Source organism: Papio anubis, chromosome 6 (assembly GCF_008728515.1).
Source record: "Papio anubis isolate 15944 chromosome 6, Panubis1.0, whole genome shotgun sequence".
NCBI lineage: Eukaryota > Metazoa > Chordata > Mammalia > Primates > Cercopithecidae > Papio > Papio anubis.
Genome location: NC_044981.1, coordinates 8,281,578 through 8,294,333, shown reverse-complemented (window position 1 = coordinate 8,294,333; position 12,756 = coordinate 8,281,578). Strand labels below are relative to the sequence as shown.

Genomic DNA, 12,756 nt, shown 5'->3' with positions numbered 1-12,756 from the left:
TATTTTTACAAATTTTTTACAAATATTTTCTCCCAGTGCATGGCTTTTCATTTTTCATAAGCATGTTCTTCAAAAAGCAGAAGCTTTTAATTTTAATTTTGATGTAGTCTAGTTTATCATGTTTTTCTTTTGTAGATCATGATTTTTATCATCTCCAAGAAATATTTTTACCCAAGACCATGAAGTTTTTCATCTGTTTTCTTCTAGAATTGTTTTTTTAGAAGATAATTCTAATCATCGAATAATTTAGAAATTATTTAACTTTTACATTTAGGTCTATTACACTTGTTGAGCTAATGTTGCCATATAATATGAAGTATAGGTCAAAGTTCATTATTTTGCATATGGATATTCAATTGTTCCAGCATCATTTGTTTCAAAAACATTCCTTTCTCCCTAAATTGTCCCTGCATTTTTGTAAAAATCAATTGACTATTCATGCATGGGTCTACTTCTGAACTGTCTGCTCTGTTTCATTCATCTCTGTGTCTGTCATTTTATCATCACTGCACTGTCTGGTAATTGTAGCTTTATAATAAGTCTTAAAATCAGGTAGTGTGAGACCTTCCCTTTTGTTCTGCTTTTTCAAGATTGTTTAGGCTATTCTAGTTCCTTTGTCTTGTACAATTTAGAATCAGCTTGTCAATTTCTTTTTTAAAATTGCTTCTGAGATTTTGCTTGGGATGGAGGTGAAATTATAGACCTCTCTGTATATGATTATAGATTAATGAGAATTGACATCTTAATATTAAATTTGCCAATCCATGAATATTGTATAAATATTCATTTATTTAGGTCTTCTTTGATTTCTTTCATCAATATATTGTTGAATACATTGATTCAACAATATTCCAGCATATATATCTTGCACATGTTGTCAGATTTTTACCTAAGTATTTCATGTTTTGAAGGTTATTATAAATTGCACTTTTTGAAATTTTAATTTCCGATTGTTCATTGCTGGTATGTAGAAACATAATTTATTTTTCTATATTGATTGGAGTTTGAATTTCAGTTGCAAGTTTCCTCCTAGACATTATATATACTAGAACAGTGGTCTTCCAACATGATTGATCTTCAAAATGGCCTGGAGAATCATAAGTGTACAAATAAATAGATTCCCAGACCTCATCTCCCACAGGTTCTTATTTCATAGTTCCTGGGATAGGCCTAGGAATTTGTATTTAAAAAGCTTCCTTGGATAGTTCTGTCTTTGGTGAGGTTTGAGAATCACTGTTAAGCATTTGTGGAAATCAATTATTTAATAAATAAGGCAGATATGGCAAGTGACATAATTCATTTCTTGTACTGACACTACAACCTATACTCATCAGGCATTTCCAGTTGGATTTCTGATGATGGATTGGTAGTGATATATGTATTCTAAACCTTAACCCCTCCTTTTTAGCCAGTGGCACATATTTGTTGGAAATTGTGCCATATTACTAACTGGGGTTAGAAGCTCATTAAAATTCAGTCTATGGTCACACTTGGCCAGATTATCGTAATAATGAGCATACTATGTAGTATTGCTTTGGGGAGGGACAAATAAAAGGACACTGGCTGGAAAAAAAAATGTAATAAAAATTTGGTTACATTCTAGAGTGGTCTACCAAGATGAAGAATGTGATAAAGGGATTGTTGAGTACAAGTGCTACAAAGTCAACTTTAAATAATTTTGGTGGGGCTGGTCGGGGGCGAGCAAGGTAGGAGGCAAATGTATTAGCAGGGCATTGCGGTATCTCTTAGAAGAGCCTAAGAGCAGTAATTGCAGATTAGCCTCCCTGGGGACCGGAAGAAAGACAAAGACAGCCATCAGGATTCCAGAAAGATCCTGTGTTCCTTCTGTTCCTATGAGTGCTTCTTGCTTCTCTCTTATTTCCTTTCCTGCAAAGCAGCTTTCTCTGCTCTCTTTTAATCAAGAATGTCCCCAAATGAGACCCCAACTTTGAAGTCTACGTGACCCCAGAAGTCACACAGATGTGCAACTCACCAAGAAGCTCAGAATAGGAGAATTGATCTTATTCGTATTAAGGAACCACCCATTGATAATACTGACTGATGAGGGCTATGGTAAATGATCTTCAGAGAAAGAAAAGGATTCTCTGAGAAAGATTCACCAAGGCATGCAATTTGATTGACACCTGCCATAAATGGATGCCATATTTAGAATCTCTCCTCTAAAGTATGAATGATAGCCATATAGTGATAATTACATATAGTGATATTTGTAATTGGTAATTACAAATAAAGTTGCTATAAACATTTATAAGTAGATTTTTATGTGAACATGTTTCATTTCTCTTAAATACCTAGGAGCAGGATTTTCATGTCATATGTTTCACTTTATCAGAAGCTTCCAAACTGTTTTCCTGAGTAGCATTCCTTCAACCCTGTGGGAGGGTTCCGGTCTTTCTATCTGTGATAACAACATGGCATGTCCCATGTAAGTGAACATATTTTGAATTGTCTAATAAGCAAAAAACAGCATTTGCTAAATAAAACTCTACTGCTGGTAAAGAAAACATTCTATCCTGAACGCATAAAACTTGAATTTAGTCTATCCTTTTTAACATGAGCATTACAGAAACAGTATTGGGATAATTAAAACTAAACTACTTCTAAATAAACAAGCTAACTACATGATGGCACCATGGAAATAAGGCCATTTACTTGGATTTTATACTATGTTTTTCTTCTTCACTACTTCTCAGAGTGTAGTGGTTTCCAGATTGTACTCGAGAGTTTAATCAAGTTGTGCGTAAGTGTTGACGTTACAGAGCTACCTGCTTCGCAGAGGAGAAGATTTCCATGTGTTATTCAGAACTGTTCTAGACACATTGGACCCAGCGTATACATGCTCCAGAAGTAAGTCCTAGAGTCATAGAAATCAGGCTGTTAAAATGCAGTCTTATAGTGATCTATACCTCACTTTATAGAAGAGGAAATTCAGGGCTTTGGAGATTATGCAAACTGTCTGGGTCTCACTCTGAGTTACTGGCAGGACTGGCCCGGGATTTCTCATTCTCAGCTGAGCTGCCTTCTGTGAAACACATTTTCCCACTTAAAAGCTCAAGACAGAGAAAATAATAAAAGTGAGCTTTTTAACGCCAAGCCTGTTGTTCTTCCTGAAGAAACAAGTCTGAACAGCATTTCTCAGGTCTCACCTTGCTTCTGATTCCCACATCTGTCTAGCGCGCTCTCTCTCTTATTACACTTCTCCGTCTGGGAGACCCAGCTTAGATTTCATATCCGCTGTTTTATTAGAATGCTACTTTATCTCCAAAGACTATTTCTGTGTTGCTGATAGTTTTATAAATGCACCCGGGGTTTACAAGTGATACCTGGGTAAGGATTTATGTGACTAAAACTATTTAGGTGTAAATACAGCAGCAGAAGAAAATGTCTTAGACTTCTAATAACGCAAGTTGTGGTTTAGCTCTTCTCAGAGTTGACATTGATGAGGGAATGAACTGAATGGTTCCCCCCATACCTCACCAGCAAAATTTATATGCTGAAGCCCTAACTTCTACTACCTAGAGATAGGTGGGGTCTGGGAGAAGGTGATAAAGGTTAAATGGGGTCATAAGGATGTGGACTTAATTTGATAGGATTGTTGTCCTTGTAAGAAGAGAAAGAGACATCGGAGAGCTTTCTCCCTCTCCACGTGCACACCGAGAAAAGCCCATGTGAAGATCCAAAAAGAAGGTATCCCAGGAAGAGAGCGCTCCCAGAAACCAACCCTAGCACCTTGATATTGGACTTCCATCCTTCAGAACTGTGAAAAAATAAATGTCTTTTGGTTTAGCCACCCAGGCTTTAGCCACCACAGTATTCCATTGTGGCAACCTGAGCAGACTGATACAATGAGCAGGACTGTGCAGTGTATTGTAAAAATGTTTTCTAAACTCACATGCAAGGTGCCTCTAATGAGACAGTTAACAAACATATCTCCAGAACTGATATGTATCTTTTAAAGTTTATCATTGTTCTCCAGCATCAGCACTTTTAAGCATCATTAGAGTGTAATATCTGTATTTGCATGTGCTTCCTTGTACTGTAACACTTATTGCCAGATTTTTCTAACAACCTAGAACAAATTGAACATGTTTATGTTTACCTCTTGTATTTATTTCAGAAATACCATTTACTAACACTTTCCTATGCCACCACCTTTTGTATTATTTTTTGCAACTGTTTCTTTGGAGATTTCATAAAATATTGTGACATCTCAACTACTTTTTCTAAATTCTTTTTTTCTGTGACCGAGTCTTGCTCTGTCACCTAGGCTAGAGTGCAGTGGTGTGATCTCAGCTCACTGCAACCTCCACTTTCTGGGTTCCAGCGATTCTTGTGCCTCAGCCTCCTGAGTAGTTGAGATTACAGGCATGCACCACCACGCCGGTTTTTGTATTTTTAGTGGAGACAGGGTTACACCATGTTGGCCAGATTGGTTTCAAACTCCTGGCCTCAAGCTGCCCACCTGCCTAAGCCTCCCAAAATGCTGGGATTACAGGTGTGAGCTACCGCGCCCAGCCATGCTTTTTCTAAATACTTAAGTACTATGTTTTTAAAAAGTTCTATAAATTTTACATTATATACACTTTTTAGGCAGTTTAGATTATTTTTAATTTTACCTTAATCATTAAGATACCCTGAAAATAAGTTTCTGTCTGTTTCATAAGCCTGTTAAAGAGATTCTAATGTCTCATCTTTCATCATATTCATCATATTCAGACCCCACTCCTATGTTGTAAGAGGACACATATTGACAATATTTATGTACTTATTCCTGCAGTATCTAAAATCTCTAAAACAGTGTATTTCATTTTCACCAATAAATCCTGATGTAATAAAGAAATTTGCCACTAGTTGCATTATCCATCCCCAGGGCATTTGCATAGAAAAGCTTTAAGGGCATTTTACAGGCTGGTAAACTGAATGGCAAGATGGCGTGAATTTATTTTCAGAATCATGCTGTAGGGTCACAATGAAATATTCCGTTCCTGGTTTCTCTTGTACATTTCCATTTTCTATTACCTTATTGTTAAAAGCCATCCAAAATATTCTTGATTGATTGAAATCCAGAAAGGAAGACAATGTTCATGGACTTTTCGCAGTTATACTGCCAGTTTAAAGCAACTTTCTAAGATTTTTTAACCTGTAAGTAGAGACTTAAAAAAAAATTCTAAGTACCAGTTGCAATGTTCAGATTTACTTTAGTACAAGTTATTTTATATAAGGAATTTAAACACATCAGAAATTGGGACAAAACCCATGATTTGAGAAAGATTGTCATTCACTGAGCTTATTAAGGACATAACCTTAATTTTCTGCCTGTCATCATTTAGTGATGTTTGCTAAATCAGAGAGTATGACTTTGATTGCCCCCATTCACACAGTCTGGTGTGGTTATTTTGACTGCGTATCATCATGTACCTGAGACTCACACCAAATGAGTCTCTCTCTCACACACACACACAAAATCAGAACAAGAACACAAACCTACACTGACGTCGCATTACCTCCCAGGTCAAATCCAAACTTCTCGTGAAGGACAAGTAAAGCCTTCTCTTACCTCATCTCACCCCCCGCCCCTTTTATTTTCCTCCACGGAAGCTTGTGCTCCAACCAGACCCTCTTCCTTCTTGCTGTTCTTTGAGTGTGATATTTGTCCCATGTTGCTTTCAGAGTAAAATCAGAATTCCTTAGTATGATTTGCCAGTTTCTCCCCAGCCTCACCCCTGCCTGTGTCTCCAACCTCATCATTCACTGTTCCCTGGCACACAAACCTCCCTCCAGCCAAACTGAGGCACTGGAGAAGTGTGTCTCTTCTCGAAATTTCCTCCTCACCCTCACCATATGATTCCCTCTGCACAGAATGGCCTTCCCTCCTGCTTGCTCTGGCTAATCTCTTCTTGTTTTAAGATTCCTCTTAGGTTGCATATGCTTTTTGTTGTCCTCTTATTTTTCCTCCGCTGTGTCATGCAGCCTTCCTTTGAGGTCAATTAGCATGCCATGTTTAGCTCTAGTACGGCATTTGTGGCACCGTATGTGTGACCTTTGACTCTAGAACAGGGACCGTGTCTTTTATCTAAGTGATGAAGATGAGTGGAAAGATGCATGTTTATTGAACTCATACCAATAATGTGCCTTCATTTATATTTTTCCCTCTCGCCTCAAATCCTTTTGTCAAAGCATCCCAATCTTTCTTTTTAATAAAAATCTCACTCAACCTTTATCTCTCTGTAAACTCCTTTCCCTTCTCTCTTTCCCCAGAGCAAGTGATTTGTACTTTTATTTATTCTCTGGAAGTCATTTATAGCCAAATCAGAGTAGAACATTTTCTAGATAGAAGTTGCATCTTTGTACTTCTGCAGTCTCATGCTAGGCATGTAGAGAGTTTCTAATACTCATTAATTAATTTGCTTGAATGGGGAATAAAATGCTCTGGAAATAAGGCAAAAGGTTGACTCCTTCAAAAGAATAATGACCTGTACAGGGTCATGGCACCATTTTAAAATAAAATAATTCCCTTTGTTTAGTAGAAGCACTATCATCATCATCATCATTATTTTCCAAATAAAACACATCTATCCTGAAGCTAAGAAAAGCAATAAGACTAGTGACATGCTTTGAGCGCATTTATTAGTCAGAATACTGTTCTATTACATGCTCAAGTCTTTAATATGCATGAAACAATATTCTCTGATGCAACAGATGATTAAAGAAATATATTAAAGCATTCATTTTGAATGAAAATACATGGACAAGGTAATTCCCAAGGCTCAGAGCAACTACAGGGAGGAATATAAGCTGAAGTAGGTCATTTCTCCCCAGAGAAATTCTATGGAGATTGCTTTCAATTTTGGGTTTTAAATCTAAGAAGTTGCTATATAGAGAGCTGAAAAATAAGGTTTCTGGCTTGTTCATATGCAAGCTCTGGGTTTTCCTTTTTTTACAGGGGTGAAGAAGGATGATAAAAGGGCCTTTTCTTTTCTCTTCTATGAAGACCACTCATTGACGACATCATCACAGGGCTGGTTTACTATCAGAGCTCCAGGAGCCTCCTAGCTGCCATGCAAGACTCTACTAGCTAGCTAGTGTCCTTGGCTAAGCCTCTTGACCTTTGTGGTTTTTTAATTGATGAATAAAAATTGTATATATTTGTCATGTACAACATGACATTTTGAAATATGTATGTATACATTGTGGAATGGCTAAGTCGAGCTAAATCACATATGCATTACTTTACATACTTAGCATTTTGTGTGATCAGAACATTTAAATCTACTCTCTCAGCAATTTCTAAGAGAACAATCCATTGTTACTAACTATAGTCACCATGTCAGCCTCTTGACCTTTCTGAACCTCAGGTTTTCTCTTTCATGTGGGAACAATAACGGATTTTCTTATTTCACATTGGAGTAGAGCTGGGAGCTCGAATAAGATAAGGAGTTAAAAATTTTCAAAGCAAATTCAAAGGCAAGGTATTACGATTCATTTATTCGCACAGTTTGGGATACTGCAAATTGAACTTATAGGCAGAACATCTGTAATATATCATGAGACCAGTGCCAATATATGTTCAATGCAGGCTGAATGCAAAATCAGCTTTGCTTATCTAGAGGCAGAAGTATCTTCATACACTAGCTGGCAGCCTTGACTGGGAATATGAAGTCCTGAGTTGTATTCTTCTTTCCACCAATCAATCAACAAGTATATATTGATTCACTGACATTCACAGGCAGATAGGATAGGCATTGAATAGAATTTTCCCAGCCTCCAGAATCATAATACATATTTGAAGACGTATGGCATGTATATGTGTCGATTTCAGTAAGAACCCACCCACTGCAGTCATGCAGCACTGGGCAGGGGGATCCAGGAGGCTGGAGAATGGAGCACATAAGCTGGAACAAGGGAAGACAATGTGGCAGTTTGCTAGGGCTGCCCTAGCAAAAGTCAGCAGTACCCGCCTATGCCAGGGAAGATGCATTCCAAGATCCCCAGTGGATGTCAAAACCAAGGATGATATCGAATCTTACTTGTACTGTTTTTTTATCTGATCACCTAGATGGCTCCCAAGTGAGTAACAAGAGGATAGCATCAACGGCATGGAGACCCAGGACAAAGGGAAATTGACATCCCAGGCAGGACAGAGAGGAATGGCGGCAGATTGCGACATACTGCACAGAACAGTGTGCAATTTAAGTCTCAGGTATTATTTATATCTGGAAGTTTCCATTTAATATTTTCGGACCATGGTTGACCACCAAGGAAAGTGAAATGGCAGATAAGGGGGACTACCGTACCCCAGACAGGGTCGAGGGGAGAAGGGGTTAACTGAGAGAAATGTATCCCTTCACAGTTTTGGAGTTCAGAAGTCTGAGATCCAGGTATGGGCAGAGTTGGTGTCTCCTGAGGTCTCTCTCCTTTGCTTGCAGATGGCGTCTTCTTTCTGTGTCCTCACGTGGTCATCCCTCTGGGTCTGTGTCCTCATCTCCTCTTCTTATAGGGACACAGTCATAGTGGATTAGGGCTCACCATAATGACCTCATTTAACCTTAATTATCTCTTTAGTGATCCTGTCTCCAAATACACTCACACTCTGTGTACTGCGGGTTAGGACTTTAACATATGAATCTTGTGGGGGACACAATTCAGCCCAAAACAGACAGGTGTGATTCAAATACTTAGAGGGCAAGGAAGGAAATGTTACAGACAGCCAGAAGGTTCAGATGCGTAAAGGTGCATGGGTGTGTAGGGACAGTGAGTGAACCAGCGTGACATACCTCCTATCAGCAAAATGCTTCACGGTTACCAGCAGACATTGCTTTACTTAATCCATACTACAGTTCTATGAGAAAGAGATTCTTCTTTACAAATTGGAAAACTGAGATTGGCTTGCCTCTTGCCAGTGCCCTTGAGATTTAGTGTGCAAACATCATCCAGGGATCTTATTCAAATGCAGATTCTTGTTCCTTAGGTTTGGAGCAGGGCCTGAGAATCGGCATTTTGAGTCAGCTGTTTACGCGATGTTGATGCTGCTGGTCTGTGACCACACTCTGAGTAGCAAAGTTTTGAGTTGCAAGGGCACAGGTAGGGCAGAGTAGTGGAAGGGTGTGTTTTAAAAGAATATGACAGGAACAGGCTATCAGTTTGGTTGACCCTGTGGTATTGTCACAAATCATGAGTTAGCTTGTATCATCTTGTGAAAATCAAACAGTAGTGATATTTTCCCAATTTATAGAAAGACAAATAAATTAAGTTGATGGAGTTGTCTCAATTAAAAGTTTTCAGCCATAACATTTTCTTTAAAAATTTAACACTTTGACTAAAATGAAAATTCAAGAAGCAGGAAATTTCCAGAAAAAAAAAATCTGGAAGCAGCTAGTTGTACTTACTTTGACAACATGTTCTTAAGTGAGATGTGCTCATGTCAGTGATTTGTATATTACATGCAATAGAAAATTCTCCTCCTACAAATCTTATTCTTAATGTGCTTAATGGAATTAAATATATCAGTACTCCATGCAGTTCTGCAACACCCAGACATCCAGGTGAATAAGCTGGCAATGACTCTGTAGGAAGAAGACCACTGAGGTTTATTGACCAAAGTGTGGTATGGGGAGGTTGGCTGTGGGAGCGTATGTAGGATGGTCGAGAGGAGGAAGAGAGTTTGAAAGCAAAAGAATTCAGCATGAGGTTACGAAGCTCTGGGCAACAGTGGCAATAAAAAGCAGAGGATGGAGGCTGAATCATCCAGCTTGGGGACCTGAGTTCAAGCTGAGTTCAGTCTTCCAAGCTTTATGTGTCAAAAGCATGAATGAAGTACCACCTGCTCATACTTATCAAGAAGCTTCAACTAAGAAACTGGGCCAGGCACAGCGGCTCACACCTGTAATCCCAGCACTTTAAGAGGCTGAGGCAGGAGGATCAGTTGAGCCCAGGCGTTCAAGATCAGCCTGGGCAACATGGTGAGACTGTGTCCCTACCAAAAATTTAAAATAAATTTTCCAGGCCTGGTGATGTGTGCCTGTTGTCACAGCCACTTGGGAGGCTAAGGTGTAAGGATCACTTAAGCCGGGAAGGTCAAGGATACAGCGAGCTATGTTTGTGCCACTGCATGCCCACCTGGGTGACAGAGCAAGACCTGTCTCAAAAAAATAAACCAACAAAACAAACAAAACAAGAAACTGACATTGGAGAAAATGGCTTAAGAAGATTTTAAGATCCATTACCAATTCGTGGTCAGAACTACCTTGGGAAACAAAATGTATTGAAAATACTCTTATAACTAACTGTAAATCTACTTTCTAAATTACTATTTCCCTAGTTGTCTTAAGACAGGCTCCACAGAAAAAGGGAGTGAGAAGATTCAGAAGAGGCATCCATGATCAATTAAATTTGGAAAATGTTAGATATCATAGCCCCTCTTTAGAGATTTGCCGTGCACATTTGTTTATTAAAAGTTCTGAGAGTCCCACTGTTAAAACACGTATACACTAAAAACTCTGTTGCGCTCTAAGTCAACATTTCTTTAACTGGCCAGATAATCCTGTTTTAATAAATATTCCACTAATATCATGCTCAACTAGTGTTCCAAGGAATACATCTTAGAAAACACTGTTGTGAATCAACTAGCTAAATAAATACTTTCGTTCTTTGTAGTTTGTAAACTCTTACAAAATTCCTCCACTTAGCAATTTGGGAGAAAAATTCATCATTGTGTAAAATTTTGATGAAGAAAGGAGACTGCAGAGAATACTGACTGTCTGCTAAAACCCAGGAGTCTCAAAATCCTTACACTGGTGATACATCTTCCCTTTGAACTTTTAGTTGGTCAGTTATTTATTATTCAACCCATAGTTATAAATTTACTTCTGAGCAAGGCATTGTTCTTGGTACCTTGGTGGCATCTAATATAGCACAGTCTCTGTGCTTAAAAATATAAGAAGAAAAAAGAGGTCTAGAAATAACTCTAACTGGGAGCCTAAGAGAGGAAGGAAGAAAGTTGACGTGGTTTTGGAAAGGGATAGATCACAGACAGTCAAAAGGATCAGAAGAGGCTTTATATGCAGGTAGCTCATGAATGAGAAGATTTTGGCAGACGGGAGTGAAAGGGGGTAAAGGTAAAGTAATAGTATACCTCATCATCCAAGCCCACATGCTTTTAAGAGTGAAAGGGGGTGCCATCGATGGTGCCACTGACTCCAGGAAAGCAGGCATAAGCTGGTCAATTCAGATTAGGGAGAAGAAACAAGTCAGTTCATTGGCAGAAATCCTGGGGAGAGCAGAGAATTAGGAATGGTCCAGCCAGGCTAGGACGTTAGGCAGGGTATCTGGCCCCCAGCTCCCTCCAGGGCTCATCTTCTACCTTCAGTATGAAAGGATAGATATGACAGGCCTTGGCACCTGCTATGTATGAGAGGAAGGAAAAGTGGGGAATCTACACAAATGGTGAAACTGCCTTAGCAAAAATTATGACAGTGGAGAAATCTGACATAGAAAAGTTAGGACAATGCAAGAAATCCGACCTAACTGACTCCATCTTGCTTCTGACCTCTAAGCACTCCTTGTTCGTTCCTGGGCATATGCCAAGCTATCTATGGGAGGAATTTAGTTTAACATTGAAATAAAGATAATAATAGCTTCTTCCCAAAACTAACCCCCTCCTTGTAAAACTAAGAAATAGGCTACAAGGTTAGAATTATGGTTCAGAAGCCATGTAGCCAGAAGTCACAAGATTTGTAAACTCTGCAGTTGCTCTTATAGATAACATCACTATTGTAAAATGTAAGATTGGTGTTTGAGATATTTTTTAGACCCTGCATTCTGATGACCGGCTGGCACCACCTGGTTTGGTAAATTGGTTCAATTGGTCTTGTGATCCTACCCAGGAACTGAAAATAGTAAGAAGACAGCGTCGACCTCCTATGATGTCATCTCTAACCCAACCAATCAGCATTAACTGTTCCCTAGCCCCCTGCCTGCTAAATTGTCCTAAAAAATATCCTAGTCTCCTAAATTTTCAGGGAGACAGATTTGAGTAGTAACTCCCATCCTTCTATTTAGCTGCCTTGTGACAATTAAACTCTTTCTCTACTGCAATAGCACTCTCTTGGTGAATTGAGTTTATCTGTGCAGTGGTCAAGAAGAACCTGTCGGGCAATTAGAATACCAAGACAGAATCCTCCAAACAGTGTTCCTGAGAAATGCTTCTCAGGAAGACCCTTGTTCCAGACGTTCATCAAATCCATTGAGAAACACTATAGTCTAGACCTCCTCTTGACAGTCTTTAAAAATGTGTTTGAGAGTGCACATTTGAAAAAAAAAAAAAAATGAACTTATGGACATCCTACTGGAGCCCCCTTTTACCAGCCACCCAACAGTTAAATTTTTATTAACTTAGTGAACCACAATTATTAGTGGCTTGAAATCAACCATGGTGGGGCTGGGTACAACAGGCATCAGCAAACTCCTGCCTGTCTGCTTTTGTATGACTGCAAGGTAAGAATAGTCTTTACATTCTTAAATAATTGAAAAAATTTAGAAGACTTTTTTTGGGGCATATGATATGACAAAATTATATGAATTTCCACTTTCAGGTCCATAGATAACATTGTACTGGAACACAGCCATGCTTATGCATTTAGGCATTTTCTGTGGCTGCTTTCACTTACAACAGCAGTTGAGTTGTACTTGCAACAGAGACCATGTGACCTGAAAGCCTAGAACCTGAAAGCCTAGAAT

The 12,756-nt window shown here is 38.8% G+C and overlaps 1 long non-coding RNA gene across 1 annotated transcript in view; it reads left to right on the top strand.

Moving 5' to 3' along the window:
* The first annotated feature begins 4,504 nt into the window (after nt 1–4,504).
* The window catches only part of LOC108585356, a 40,941-nt gene continuing 32,689 nt past the window's right edge, over nt 4,505–12,756 (top strand). Inside the window, exon 1 of the long non-coding RNA XR_001901536.3 lies at nt 4,505–8,221. This is a non-coding gene — a long non-coding RNA (uncharacterized LOC108585356). The remainder of the gene's footprint in view (nt 8,222–12,756) is intronic.